Raw genomic sequence first — 13,663 nt, forward strand, 5'->3', positions numbered from 1 at the left:
ACTCCCACTTCAGAGGCCAATCTCAATCCCAGGCTTTCACCTGTACTTCTTTCCCCCCCTCTCCAATCTTTGTTGTTGGAAGTATTACCTATGTGCCCCTCTTCCCCCTTACTCCCTGGCATTGATCCCTTCTAGCCTGCCCCGCCCCCAGCCCCAGGCCTTCACCACCCTATTGTCTGTGCCCATGGGTTATGCATGTATGCATACAAGTTCTTTGGTTGATCTCTTCCCACCCACCCTCCCCCGCCTTTCCTCTGAGATTCCACATTTTGTTTTATGCTTATATGTCTCTGGAGCTATTTTGTTCATCAGTTTATTTTGTTCATTAGATTCCACATATGAGTGAGATCATGTGATACTTGTCTTTCTCTGACTGGCTTACTTCACTTAGCATAATACTCTCCAGGTCTCTCCATGCTATCTCAAAGAGTAAGAGATCCTTCTTTTTTTACTGCTGCATAGTATTCCATGGTGTAAATGTACCATAGCTTTTTTTTTTAATCCATTTGTCTACGGATGGGCACTTGGGATATTTCCAGATTTTAGCTATTATAAATTGTGTTGCTATGAACATAGGGGAGCATATATTCTTTCTGATTAGTGTTTTGGGTTTCTAGGATATAGTCCTAGAAGTGGGACTGCTGGGTTAAATGGCAGTTCCATATTTAATTTTTTGAGGAATCTCCATACTGTTTTTCACAATGGCTGCACCAGTTTGCATTCCCACCAGCAGTGTGCTAGGGTCCCCCTTTTTCCACATTCTCGCCAACACTTGTCATTTGTTATCACCTGAACTTCTAAGCAACTGGCTACAAAGCAGAACTTCTCAAAATGCCCTCCTTGATTTCATCAATGGCTGGAGAGGCTCACAGAACTCAGAGAAACAAGATATATCACTAGTTTAGTATAAAAGGTTATATAACTCAGGAACAGCACTTTGCATTTTTTTATTACATGTGTTTTAAGGTCAGGGAAAGTGGAACATAGACTTGATGCTGGAAGCCAAAAGACTAAATGGAATTACCTCTGGTCTTTATGGGCTACCGTTCCCTCCTTAAAGAGTATGATAATCACCTCTAAGTCTCAATCTCCAGATCATATGCACAGAGTGAAATCATTCTAGAGCCAACTCTGTGATGCACTGTCATATGACATGCCAATACTGACACATATCATTCGTGAACACAGAGAGAGTGACATCAATCTGTATTTTAGAAAGGGTAGGTGAGGGAAGAGTGAAAGCTGGGAAACTGTAAATGACCATTATTCTAGTCATCTCTGTGAGTAAGAATGAAAGCTTAATCTAAATGGGGCAATGGACAAGGAAATGAGGAAACAGATTTGAGAAATACTAGTAATTAGACTAGTTAGTTTTTCACATTGCAAGGCACGTAGGCCCACTCAGATGATTCAAGTGATAGATTGCAAAGACAGATAAAATAAGTAATCTCAGAAGGTTTTGTAGAGAAATTGATCATTATCAGGACATGACACAACTCATTCAGTCTGATATTATTACATCTTGCTCATTCTTTTTCCTTATTTGTGATTTCACTACTTCATGGCTTTTATTTTTACAGTTTTCTCTACATTACTGTCTGCTTCTGTATTATATCTCATACTCTCATATTCAAAGAGAGAATATGATCGGTTGAATAAATCATCAGCCAATATAGAGCACCCTTGCGAAGAAGAAAGTGCTTTATGCTTCCTCCTGGGTTGCCTCTGAGTCAAATTCCATTCCTTGTTAAGTGGAGGATTTATGTATTATCAGTACAAACCCAGAGGATACCCAATCCATAGCAGTTCAAAGGAAAAGCTTGATGTGTTAAGATGTTGGGGGAGGGGGAGTTGCTGGTTGTGTCTAGCGCCTAAGAAACTCACAGAGTAATGAATTTCTCAGTCGCTCCCTCAATTTTGCAGTCCAAGAAAACTAATTCGAAAATATGCCCAAAGTGGGTTTATCTCTCAAGGCAAACTCCAATTTATGAACCAGAATAGCAAGTTATCAATCTACAATGAGAAATTTTAAATTACAGAGACCTAAATTAGTAAGTCCATGTGACTTATATATTCTCTCCCAATGGGACGACTTACATCTTTATTCCTTTTTTTAAAATATATTTTTTGGCGGCCCCAGAAGCGCCTCTTCCTGGGCGTGGCCTGCGCTATGGCCACCTCCGTTGCCTCCTCCTTGGAGCATTTGGAGAAGCTGCACGAGATCTGAGATCTTCCGCGGCCTCCATGAAGACCTCGGCGTGTGCCAGAGCGGCTCCTGGGGGCCGGGGGCACAGAAGAGAAGAAGAAATTGATCAGAGATTTTGATGAAAAGCAACAAGAAGCAAATGAAACGCTGGCAGAGGTGGAAGAGGAACTACGTTATGCACCCCTGTCTTTTCGTAACCCTATGATGTCTAAGCTTCGAAATTACTGGAAGGACCTTGCCATACTCCCTCGGGAAGTGGGAAGCACGCCTTTGACAGCCACACCCGGCGGCCGAGGAGACATGAAATATGGCATACACACTGTAGAGAATGAGCATGTGAATCAGCTACAGCCTCAGAGGGTGCCTTTTGCAAGGCACTGACAGCCTGACGCGGGCCACCCACAGTATTGAGCACTCTCATCGGATTGCCACAGAAACTGACCAGATTTGCTCGGAAATTATAGAAGAGCTGGGGGAGGGAGCAACGTGACCAGTTGGAACGTACCAAAAATAGACTGGTAAACACAATGTAAACTTGAGCAAAAGTCGGAAGATTCTCCGGAAAAGTGACAACCAACAAGCTGCTACTTTCCATTGTCATCTTACTGGAGTTAGCCATCCTGGGAGGCCTGGTTTATTACAGATTCTTTCGCAAGCATTGAACTTCCTGCTCGGAAGGTTTTGTGGACCAGAACTTTGACCCTGAGAATGAAGAGTGTTACAGATGTGGAATAAGTGTATTGCTGCTGTGAGCTAACAGATCAAGGATGCACTGTGTAGCCAGACTGTGGGAAGAGGGAGGGAAGATGGAAAACCAGTTAATGTGAAGAAACAGCAACAAGACCAGTGTGATATACCAAGGTAATAAATGCTGTTTATGACTTCTTTAAATTATATATATGTATATATACATATATATGTATGTGTATATATATATGTATATATGTATGTATGTATGTGTGTGTGTGTGTGTGTATATATATATATATATATATATATGTATATATATATATATATATATATATATATTTGATTTCAGAGAGAAGGAGAGAGAGAGAGAGAGATATCAATGATGAGAGACAATCATTGATGGGCTGCCTCCTGCACACCCCACACTGGAGATTGAGCCCGCTACCCAGGCATGTGGCCTGACAGGAATCAAGCCGTGATCTCCTGGTTTATAGGTTGATGCTCAACCACTGAGTCACACCGGCCAGGTATATCTTCATTCCTTGAAGGAAGAAAAGGGAAAGGCAAAGGGCACAATGTGGGTGTTAGCTGAGACTGCCGATACCCCTACCTTTTAAAGAGCTTATAGCGTCAACTAGTACTGTGGCACATGCCCAATATATCTGTAATTTGGGCTGAGAAATATGAGTTTGGATTGGACCCACTGCCACTTACAAATAAATCAGAATTCTCCTTAGATATAAGGAATAATGAATATCAGGCAACTAGACAGGTAACTGTCAATCTCTTCACCAAAAAATACCCCAGAGAAGTAGGAGATATGGGACCCAGGAATCATGCAATCTATCAAGGAGAAAATTGAAGATTTTACATATTGACGTCAGTGAAGAAAAGTCTAATGATAAAATTAATGTGGAATGAGAAACGATTCCAGACACAAATGAACCTGATTATTCAATCTGTTTGTCAATGCTGAAAACAGATATGCAGCTGTGTGAAAATTTGGAATTAATTAGTGAAAGGTACTGAACACTAAGCAAATAAAAATGAAGATAATTTTTACTAAAGGAATATAACAGTTCTACAAGCCATAAAATGTTGTAGGGACATCTGGAGATACAGCAGTAGCAGTGACATAATTTTTAAATTCCCACCTTAAAACAGAGAAACTAAATAGTAAACTAAAAACTGTTAGCATTTACAACAAACTAGGTGATAAATTATTCCCACAAGCCCTAAAATTCAAGTAGCTATAAAGCTCCTAAAAGAAAACCTAGGAGGAAATCTGCCATCTTTTGACAGACAAAGATTTCTTATAGAACATTTCTTATATAACACAAAAACAGAACTATAAAAGAAAAAAATGATTCACTTGACTTCATCAACATTAAAATATTTAACTCTTCAAGACACACCATTAAGAAAAGCCAATCTATAGAATGGGAGAGTATATGTACAATACATATTTGATTAAGGACTTAGGCCCAGAATATGTCTGTCTTGTTTACCAGTACTGCCTTATCTTCAATATCTATTATTATTCCCTACTCTTTCACCAGAAGTTGATGGAGATAATATTAGAAATGTATAACAAGTAAGAATGGAATACTATGCAGTTGTAAAAAGGAAGGAGCTCTTACGCTTGAGATAGCATGGAGGGACCTGGAGAGTATTCTGCTAAACCAAATTGATAGGGGGGACTCATAATCTAATAGAGCACCTGAGTTAATCTAAAAGATAATCGTATTAGTTTGAAATTCTGAAATACATATACATGTGGGAACAGAGGTTAAGTTTTTTTTCTTTTCTAAGTGTCGTTTCTCAGGCCAGTGCACCTGCGTACTCCCTTTGATCCTAAACAATGTGACGGAGGAGGTGATTCAACTGCGGACAATGTATACTGTACCCAACACACAGCAGAACTGTTAAGCAAGACCAGGCTGACCCCACCAGGAGCCAAGGCGTCATCTCATTGCCTGACAACCAAGAACAATGGTTGCATCTGTCGACGTCCAGGGCTGCATGCAATTGCATTCTGTTCCCAACCTTACCCCAGCCCATTTTTCCTATATAATCCTGTCCCCTGCATCTTACAGGCAAAACAAGTTTTGGATGCTTGTAAGCTCCCTGTCTCCTTGGTTGGCTGGCCTTCTCAATAAATGCCTTATATGATTCAACCTGCCTTAGTTATTGGACATTGCGACAGGCAGCCTGAGCCCACCCGGGGGTTTCCTGGTAAGAAATTAAGCCAGTCAGAGAAAGACAGGTATCACATGATCTCACTCATATGTGGAATCTAATGAACAAAATAAACTGATGAACAAAATAGGTCCAGCCCAGCACAGTGGTTGAGCGTCAACCTATGAACCAGGAGGTCAGGGTTCGATTCCGGTCAGGGCACATGCCCAGGTTGTGGGCTCAATCCCCAGTGTGGGGTGTGCAGGAGGCAGCCAATCTATTATTCTCTCTCATCATTGATGTTTCTATCTCTCCCTTCATCTCTGAAGTCAATAAAAATCTACACTAATAAAAGAGAAAAAATGGTAATTGGCGTACGACGATACCCTTTTCATTGGCTAATCAGGGCTATATGCAAATTAACTGCCAACTAAGATTGGCAGTTAACTGCCAACAAGATGGCGGTTAATTTGCATATGTAGGCACAATGCAGGGAGGCGAAAGGGAAAGCAGGAAGAAGCCCCCTACCACTGACAGTGATCGGAAACCCAGGGGGGAGCTAAGAGCTGGGGGGCAGGGCAAAGGCCCCCCAGCCATGATCGGAGAATCAGGCGCCTTTGCCGCCCTGGCCAGTGATAGCAGGAAGTAGGGGTGGAGCCAGCGATGGGAGATGGACACGGTCGAAGCTGGCAGTCCTGGGAGCTAGGGGTCCCTTGCCTGGGCCTAAAGCGGAGCCCACGATCGCGGGGCCGCTGCAGCTGTGGGACCCCGCTGCCCGGGCCGGACGCCTCAGCCAGAGGCCTCAGGCCTGGTCAAGGGGCCGATCCGGTGATTGGTGATCGGAGGGTGATGAGGGTCAACTCCTCTGGCCGAGGCATCAGGCCTGGGCGGGGGGCTGAGCCGGGGATTGGGGGGATATGATGGCCCCCTTGCCCAGGCCTGAAGCCTGGGTCAGAGGCGTCAGGCTTGGGCGGGGGGTGGAGCAAGCGATCAGAGGGAGATGGGGGTCCCCTGCCCAGGCATGATTCCTGGGCCAGAGGCCTCAGGCCTGGGCGGGGGCCAGAGCCAGTGATCGGGGGGAGATGGGGGTCCCCTGTCCAAGCCTGACACCTCTGGCGGAGGCGTCAGGCCTGGGCAAGGGGCCGATCAGGTGATCAGAGGGTGATGGGGGTCTACACCTCTGGCTGAGGCATCAGGCCTGGGCAAGGGGCAGAGCCAGCAATCGGAGGGGTCTGGGGGTCCCCTGCCCAGGCCTGATGCCTGGGCCAGAGGCATCAGGCCTGGGCTGGGGGCAGAACCAGTGATGGGGGAAATGAGGGTCCCCTGCCCAGGCCTGACACCTCTGTCAGAGACGTCAGTCCTGGGCAAGGGGCCGATCCTGCGATTGGAGGGTGATGGGGGTCAACGCCTGAGGGCTCCCAGTATATGAGAGGGGGCAGGCTGGGTTGAGGGACACTCCCCCCGCCACACACCTAGTGCACGAATTTCGTGCACCGGGCCTCTAGTATATTATAAAAAAAAAGGTCCAGAGACATAGTAGCATGGAACAGACTGATGAACCACAGAGGGAAGGGAATAGGGGGGATGGGAAGAGACTAACTAAAGAACTTATATGCATATATATGTAGCCCATGGAAACAGACAATAGTGTGGTGAAGGCCTGGGGGTGGGGGCGGGGTGAAGGGGATCAATGGGGGGAAAAGAGGGACATCTGTAATACTTTCAACAATAAAGATAAATTTAAAAAACAAACAAACAAGTAATAGCATGGGCACTGACCAGTTTGAATGGATGCCAATCATAGGAAATCTGTGTGGCTGTATGAGCATCTAAGTCCTGGCAGTGACCATGAAATGAACAGGATGGTGTACTGTAGTTGCAGGAGGCAGTAGCTATCATGCTATATAGTCAAGCATATAGGTTCAAATTCCAACCCTACTCTTTATGGAGCCTCAAGAAGCTTTCCCTAGGCCTCAATGTCCCAGTCTATAAGATAATAATAATAAAGTCCCACCTACAGAGTGTTTACTAAGAACATTAAAGAAGATAATTCATGTGGAGCATTTGACATAATGCCTGACACATTGCAATAAGTCCGAGCTATTTTTATCTTATTTAGCAGCTATTCTTTTTATCTTTGTTTTCTTTTGTTGTTTTTTTTGCAAAATTCTTATAAACATTATCAAGCATTTCATAAATGTTCAGTTCCTGATAAACAAAGATCTATTTTAATTGGCCTGGAGTACAGCAAACTAAATTTAATGAAGACTATGTTAGCCATCTTTAGATAGAATTAGCTCTCTTCCTAAGGTATTTGTTTTTTATTTTAATAATAAAAAAAACCACACAGGCTCTGGAAACTAACTAAGTAGGTTTGTAGCCCAGCTCTTCCCCTTCCTACCTGGAAAAACTTGAGCCAATTGCTCTCCATCTTTGAGCCTCATTTCTCTCATCTGTCAATGAATATAATCTAAATCACTTATTTTGTATATTCAATTACATACTTTAGAACATTCATTGATTTTCAATTTTTTTTTTCAGAGAGAGAAAAAGGGAGAGGGATAGAAACATTGATGAGAGAGAAACATCATCAATCGCCTGCCTCCTGCATGCCCCCTACTGGGCATGGACCCCCCTCAACCCGGGCTGTGCTCTGACCAGGAATTGAACCAGTGACCCTTGGTTCCCGGGTCCACACCAACTGGGCTACTTTTGAACATCTAAAACAGTGTCTGGCAGAAGGGGGAATCATTCAGTAAATATTAGCTTTCATTGTTTTATTTTATGCTATTTCAACTCCTTTGTGAAGTAGAGATAGTATAAATTATAAACTTAACAAATAGGCTACTCAAGGAAGTTTTCACTACTTTTTCCATTACACTCTGTTCTGATTTTTTTTTTAAAGGCATAGATTCTGTAAAGAAATTGTTCATATTTATTTATAGTTGTACAAATAAGGATTCAAAGGGATTCATACTGTACTCTGATGTGTAGAAAACACATAATTTCTTTTTTGGTGTATAATTAATCTTTATATGCTCCAGTGATAGGTTGAAGAACAAGGGAAGTAGCCAGATGTTTGTATGACTGCCGGAAGCTAATTCCAGCAGGTCATAAATGCAAGCAGTTCATCAAAAGGTTGGTGGACCTTGAGCCTTCAGCAAGGGCTGGAAAATACATATTATTGCCTGTTGGAAGGGCATTTTCCCAAACCTGAAAAGGATGTATAAATGATCGCTTGCTGCCAGACAGCTGAGGGCATTTTAAATCTACATGTTATTGCCTCCTGCTGGCCAAACACCTGAACAGCCATAGGCAGTTCTCCCAATCTGACAATGGATTCTGTATACTAAACCTTGCCTTTGATATGTATATCTACTTTGCCTTAGGACAGTTTGTGTTAATAAAAAGCGAGGGGTCCTGAGACAAGGAGGACTTGGTTTCTCTAGCTAAGTCTCCTCTGGCTCCCCAAAATGCCTTCCAAAATTATGTTTTGCCTCTAGACTCTTTAATAATTTACCGCAGCCCCTTCTCCAGATTCCTAAACCCTTCTAGATGCTGAGAAACACACACCGGCATTATATGACAGCAGAGGTGAGATAAATTTCTCAAACTCTTGTGGTGGCTTCTGGATCACTGCTTGCCTGCCACCGAATGGCTGTTCAGGAATGCTCCCTGGTGAGTCCTGAAGGATCACTGTCCTAGTTCTGTGCATTCTCCTGCTGCTGCACATGGTGGTATCTCTCACCTTGATCAGAACCTGGTAGGACTCCCTAGATGGTTCACCCAACTGATGCTGAAGATTTCTTGAAAAGCCGGCCTTTCCCCTGTTCAGCGCTGACCTGTGGTGCTTGCCTAAGCTTGTGCCTTTTCCTACAACAGACTCTGTGGCAGGCCCATCTTCTGCGTGCCCTTTCAGGGGTATGCAGGAAGTTTCCATGCATGCCACTGGGAACCAAAGGCAGTTCAGAAAGGCTAAACTCAGACCCAGCCCTGTGTAGTCCCTCTGTGCCACAGAGGTCTTTGCTGTGGCTGTCTGCAGGTTGGTGCAGGAGCTCCCTATGGAGCCCCGAATGTGGAATGAGGCAAAGCTTTCTGCCAGGGATGGTTTCACCCAGTCCAAAGCTCAGAGAGGGGAAACTAGGCCATTTGATCCTTACCCCATATCTCTCCTCAACCTATCTCCCTTCTTTTCCCTCACAATTCCCTAGGACCATACCATGGTTATTGACTGGGCTAAAGGATGCCAAGGTAGCTGGTAAAACATTGTTTCTAAGTGTGTGAGTAAAAACGTTTTTGGAATGGATTCGCATTTCAATTGGTAGGCTGTAAAGAAAATCGCCCTCACTGGATGTGGGAGGGCATCATCCAATCCATTACTAGCCTGAACCGGACAAAAAGAGGGAGGAAAGGGCAAATTTACTCTTTTTGGTTGGACTGTGACATCCATTTTCTTTTGCCCTCAAACATCAGACATTGGTGCTCCTAGTACTTGGGCCTTTGGGCTGGAGCTTACACCATCAGCTTGGACTTGAACTGAATTATACCCCTGAATTTTCTGGTCTCTCCTTGTGGGACTTTTCAGCCTCCCTAACTGTGTGAACCAATTCCTATAATAAATCTCCTTTTATACATATCTATACAAAACCTATTTATTTTGTTTCTCTAAAAAAACCCTGACTAAAACAGGCCAGAAGGGACAACATTCAAACTTTTCACCTTCTCTAAGTCATATCCTTCTTCCAGATTCCAATCTCATGACTGAACCTTAATGGTCTACATGATGTAGGAGGGAAAAATCAGTTTACCAATGAGACAATTTAAATCAGAGGTAATCCAAAATGTTACTCCCCCCCCCTCGCCCCCCCCCCACACACACGTGAACTGAATGTGTTAATCATTGGGTTATCAATTACTTTTGGTTTAAATAAAAATGCAGTGTATTACTGTTAATTGTTTCTTTTATTCAAGAGGACGGAGTGCTACTCTTATTTTGACAGAAAGTATGTTCTGACTCCACCTTATTCTTGTAAAACTAAAAATAGAAATGTCTTCTGTTATTTTTTCTTATGAAAAAAAAGTTAAAAAAGGGGAATTTCTGAGTGCTAAGAAATGTTCCCTCCCCCCTGTGGTTAGAGCAGAAATGGAAGTATTTATGCATAAAAAAGGGATTTTCATTTAACCTTTAAAAAATATTAAATCCCATAGATACATATTTGTAACAACCAGGAAGATTTTCTTTTATAAGTGGAGATAAAACAGACTTCTCAAAACAATTATCTTCAAGTGGATTATCCTATATAATAAAAGTATAATATGCAAATCAACTGAACGGTGGAACGACCAGTCGGTGGGGGGGCGGAGGCAGGGCAGGTGAGCAGGTGGCGCCAGGCCAGCCAAGGAGTATGCCAGCGAGCAGAGGAAGGAGACTGTGATGCGGGGGAAGGGCATTCCCTAAACCCCCCCCCCATCCCCCCTTCCACCTGTCACCTCCCGCAGAGGGAGGCCAGACTGTGGCTTAGGCCTGCTCCCTAAGCCATTGGACACCCCCTGCAGGCTCCCAGACTGTGAGAGGGCACAGGCAGGGCTGAGGAATCCCCCTGAGTGCACGAATTTTCATGCACCGGGCCTTTAGTAGATAATAAAAATAAATAAATCTTCTTATTTGAAAGATCTAAAAAGCTAATTGAGAAGAGGACAAACTTTCTTTCAGCCCCTTCGACTAAAAATGCTGAAGGAAAGTAAATCTCTTGTGTTTCCTAACTTAGTTCTTTGCTGATCCTTTCACCAATCTCTTAACTCCAAATAAAAGGCCAGAAGAGTCTACGTCTCATAAAAATATATTTTTAGATCTGATAGAAAAGTGTTGTAAAATCTTTTCCTCACCAAAACAGTTTGATCTAAATGAGGATTGAGTAATACAAACTCAGCATCACACATTCTTCCAGTTTATTCATTTCCTGTGCCTTACAACATCCTCCACATCGGCACACATCCCTCTCTTATGCTAATTCTGTGGCTTGGTGTGTAGTCTCACAAATAAGGCTCTGATAACCAAATATTCACTTATGTAGCCTGTCAGCATTTTATTATTTTATGTATGTGATCAGTTTCTTTTTTACAAAAAATTTCAAACATATACAAAAATAAAAAGATCACTTTGCTTTAGCAATTATCACATAGTCATCTTATTTCTTCTATGCCACCACCCACTTCTCACCACCACCTTCCTCCTCAGATTCTTTTGAAGCAATTGGTTTCAAATATAGGTTTCCCCCACCAAGTACAGTGTTCCTATGAAAACTTTTTTTTAAAATATTTTTTATTTCTTGATTTAAAGGAGAGAAAGGAAGGGAGGAAAAGGGAGGCGTAAGGGAAAGAGAGAGAGAGAGAGAGAGAGAGAGAGAGAGAGAGAGAGAGAGAGAGAGCTATTTGTTGTTCCACTTACTTATGCATTCCTTGGTTGTTTCTAGTATGTGCCCTAGCCAGAAATCAAATCCGCAACCTTGACATATCCTGACAACACTAACCAACTGAGATACCCCACCAGGGCTCCTGTGAAATCTTTTGTAAGTCAAAATGGTGTAAAGCAAAGAAATTTATTAATTTATATGGAAATATTTTTTAGCATTCCCAAAAACATAACCTACCAAATCACATCAAATAACACATAAAACCTAAAATAATACTAACATATAGTTAAAGCAGGAATGCACAAAATAAATTGAGATACAGCACAGAAGCTCACAGACACAGTTCGAAGCTATAGTGGCATCGTGATGGGAAGGAACTTGGAAGGCCACTCTTGCTGCTGCCTCTATAATGGCTAATTGCAAATCAAATGCTGAACGCTATTTTCGCCTTTTTTCTTTCTTTTTTTTGGTAAAATCAAAAATCCTTTTCAGATTTGTTTCAGTTAGTGAAAACCAGTAGTAATGTAGGTCTTTCATAAAAGCCAAGTGATGTAACTTGAACTTGCAAAAAGTTGAGCATACCTGTATATGTTGTTTTTGCTAACATAACTAGCTCTGTTTCTTCCTTTGGGGTCTTCGTGCAATATCCATCATATGATTTCCAGTTTCTGTTCAGGAGTTGGATTTCTACTTTTGAACTTGCCATGTGCATCTGATAAATGATTGAATCTAGCTGGAATTCAGTGCATATAAAGAATGATGTCTACATACATAAATCCAGAATAGAGCTAACAGGGAAAATAAAACCCTGAAAACATGGGCAAGAAAAATGATACCACAGTGAGAGCTCTGTATGTTGAAGAAAATATGTAATATTGTGTAGAATAAATGTTTAGGGAATTGGTTGGCTAACAGGTCCTCAAAAGCTTGCATTTTTGTGTTAGATACTACTTTAAAATAGTAAAAACCCATTACAATACACATTTTATATACTAGATAATAATGGATTTGCATTTTACCTGTTAGAAATGAAAACTTTCTCTTAAAATTAAGATTACTATAACTATTTGTAGCCACATCACCCCTTTGTTCCTCAAACTTCCCTAAGGTAATTTGTACTCTTGTTCAAAGAGCTTGACTTACTCGGCCTTACTCTTAAAGCAATAGCACCACCCTGTGGAAATATGGAAATGTTTACTCACACTAGAACTTTTTAGAACTGTTCTTAGCATGCCACGTAACTCTTTAGCAGTCTGGTGAAGTTTTGGATGTCTTCTCAGATTAATGTTTTTAAATGAAGAAAATACAATACAAAGAATTACAAAAGAAACCAATTATATAAAAACATGTTGTAGCCAGGTGTTCACGGACTCCAGTTAAGAAGCCATAATAAGAGACTAGGAACATAAAATTATGGTTCCTTCAAAAGCAACTCCTCTCTATTATTCTTCTAATTAAGGATCTTTATTATAATTGAGTTTTCAGATATTCCTTCAGAAATTACATAATGGGTTTGGCTTAATGTCTGTTAATATTTATCTACATGATATATATTTTAAGAAGGTATTGGAGACTGAAGAGGAGTTTTTACGGAATAAAAACAGCCTGAACAGTGAAAAAATGTTGGGTTTTTGTATCCAGGTCCTTTAAATACTTTAAATGTGGATACTCTTGGCAAGAAGAAAGAATGGATTTCACAGTACTCCTGAAAGGGTCATCTTGACCATAAGGGCTTACTCTGTGAGCTTTTACGGGGCCCACAGTGGGCCAAGGTGTACAATTAATGCTATTATACAGCTCTGATGGGTAAATTCAGCTACAGAATGCCCAGAGTTAAATTCCCTCAGAGGGCCGAGGGCCAAAGAAGTGGCTCCAGCCCAACTGGTATGGCTCAGTGGTTGAGTATGGACCAATGAAGCAGGAGGGCTCTGGTTCGATTCCCAGTCAGGACATATGCCCGGGTTGCAGGCTCGATCCCCAGTGTGGGGGGTGCAGGAGGCAGCCGATCAATGATTCTTTCTCATCATTGATATTTCTATCTCTCTCGCCCTCTCCCTTTCTCTCTTAAATAAATAACAATATATTTAAAATCTTTAAAAAGAAGTAGCTCCAGGTACCACTGCAGGGCACCTTGAGGACCCTGTTGCTAGTTAGGTGAGCAGTGGCTATTGGACTG

General features: G+C 42.1%; 1 pseudogene; it reads left to right on the forward strand.

Annotated features, from left to right (window-relative positions):
- The first annotated feature begins 2,155 nt into the window (after positions 1-2,155).
- Positions 2,156-3,099, forward strand: LOC132211921 (vesicle transport through interaction with t-SNAREs homolog 1B-like; annotated as a pseudogene).
- Positions 3,100-13,663: the final 10,564 nt, after the last annotated feature.

The sequence above is a fragment of the Myotis daubentonii genome, chromosome 11, assembly GCF_963259705.1.
Source record: "Myotis daubentonii chromosome 11, mMyoDau2.1, whole genome shotgun sequence".
NCBI classification, from domain to species: Eukaryota; Metazoa; Chordata; class Mammalia; order Chiroptera; family Vespertilionidae; genus Myotis; species Myotis daubentonii.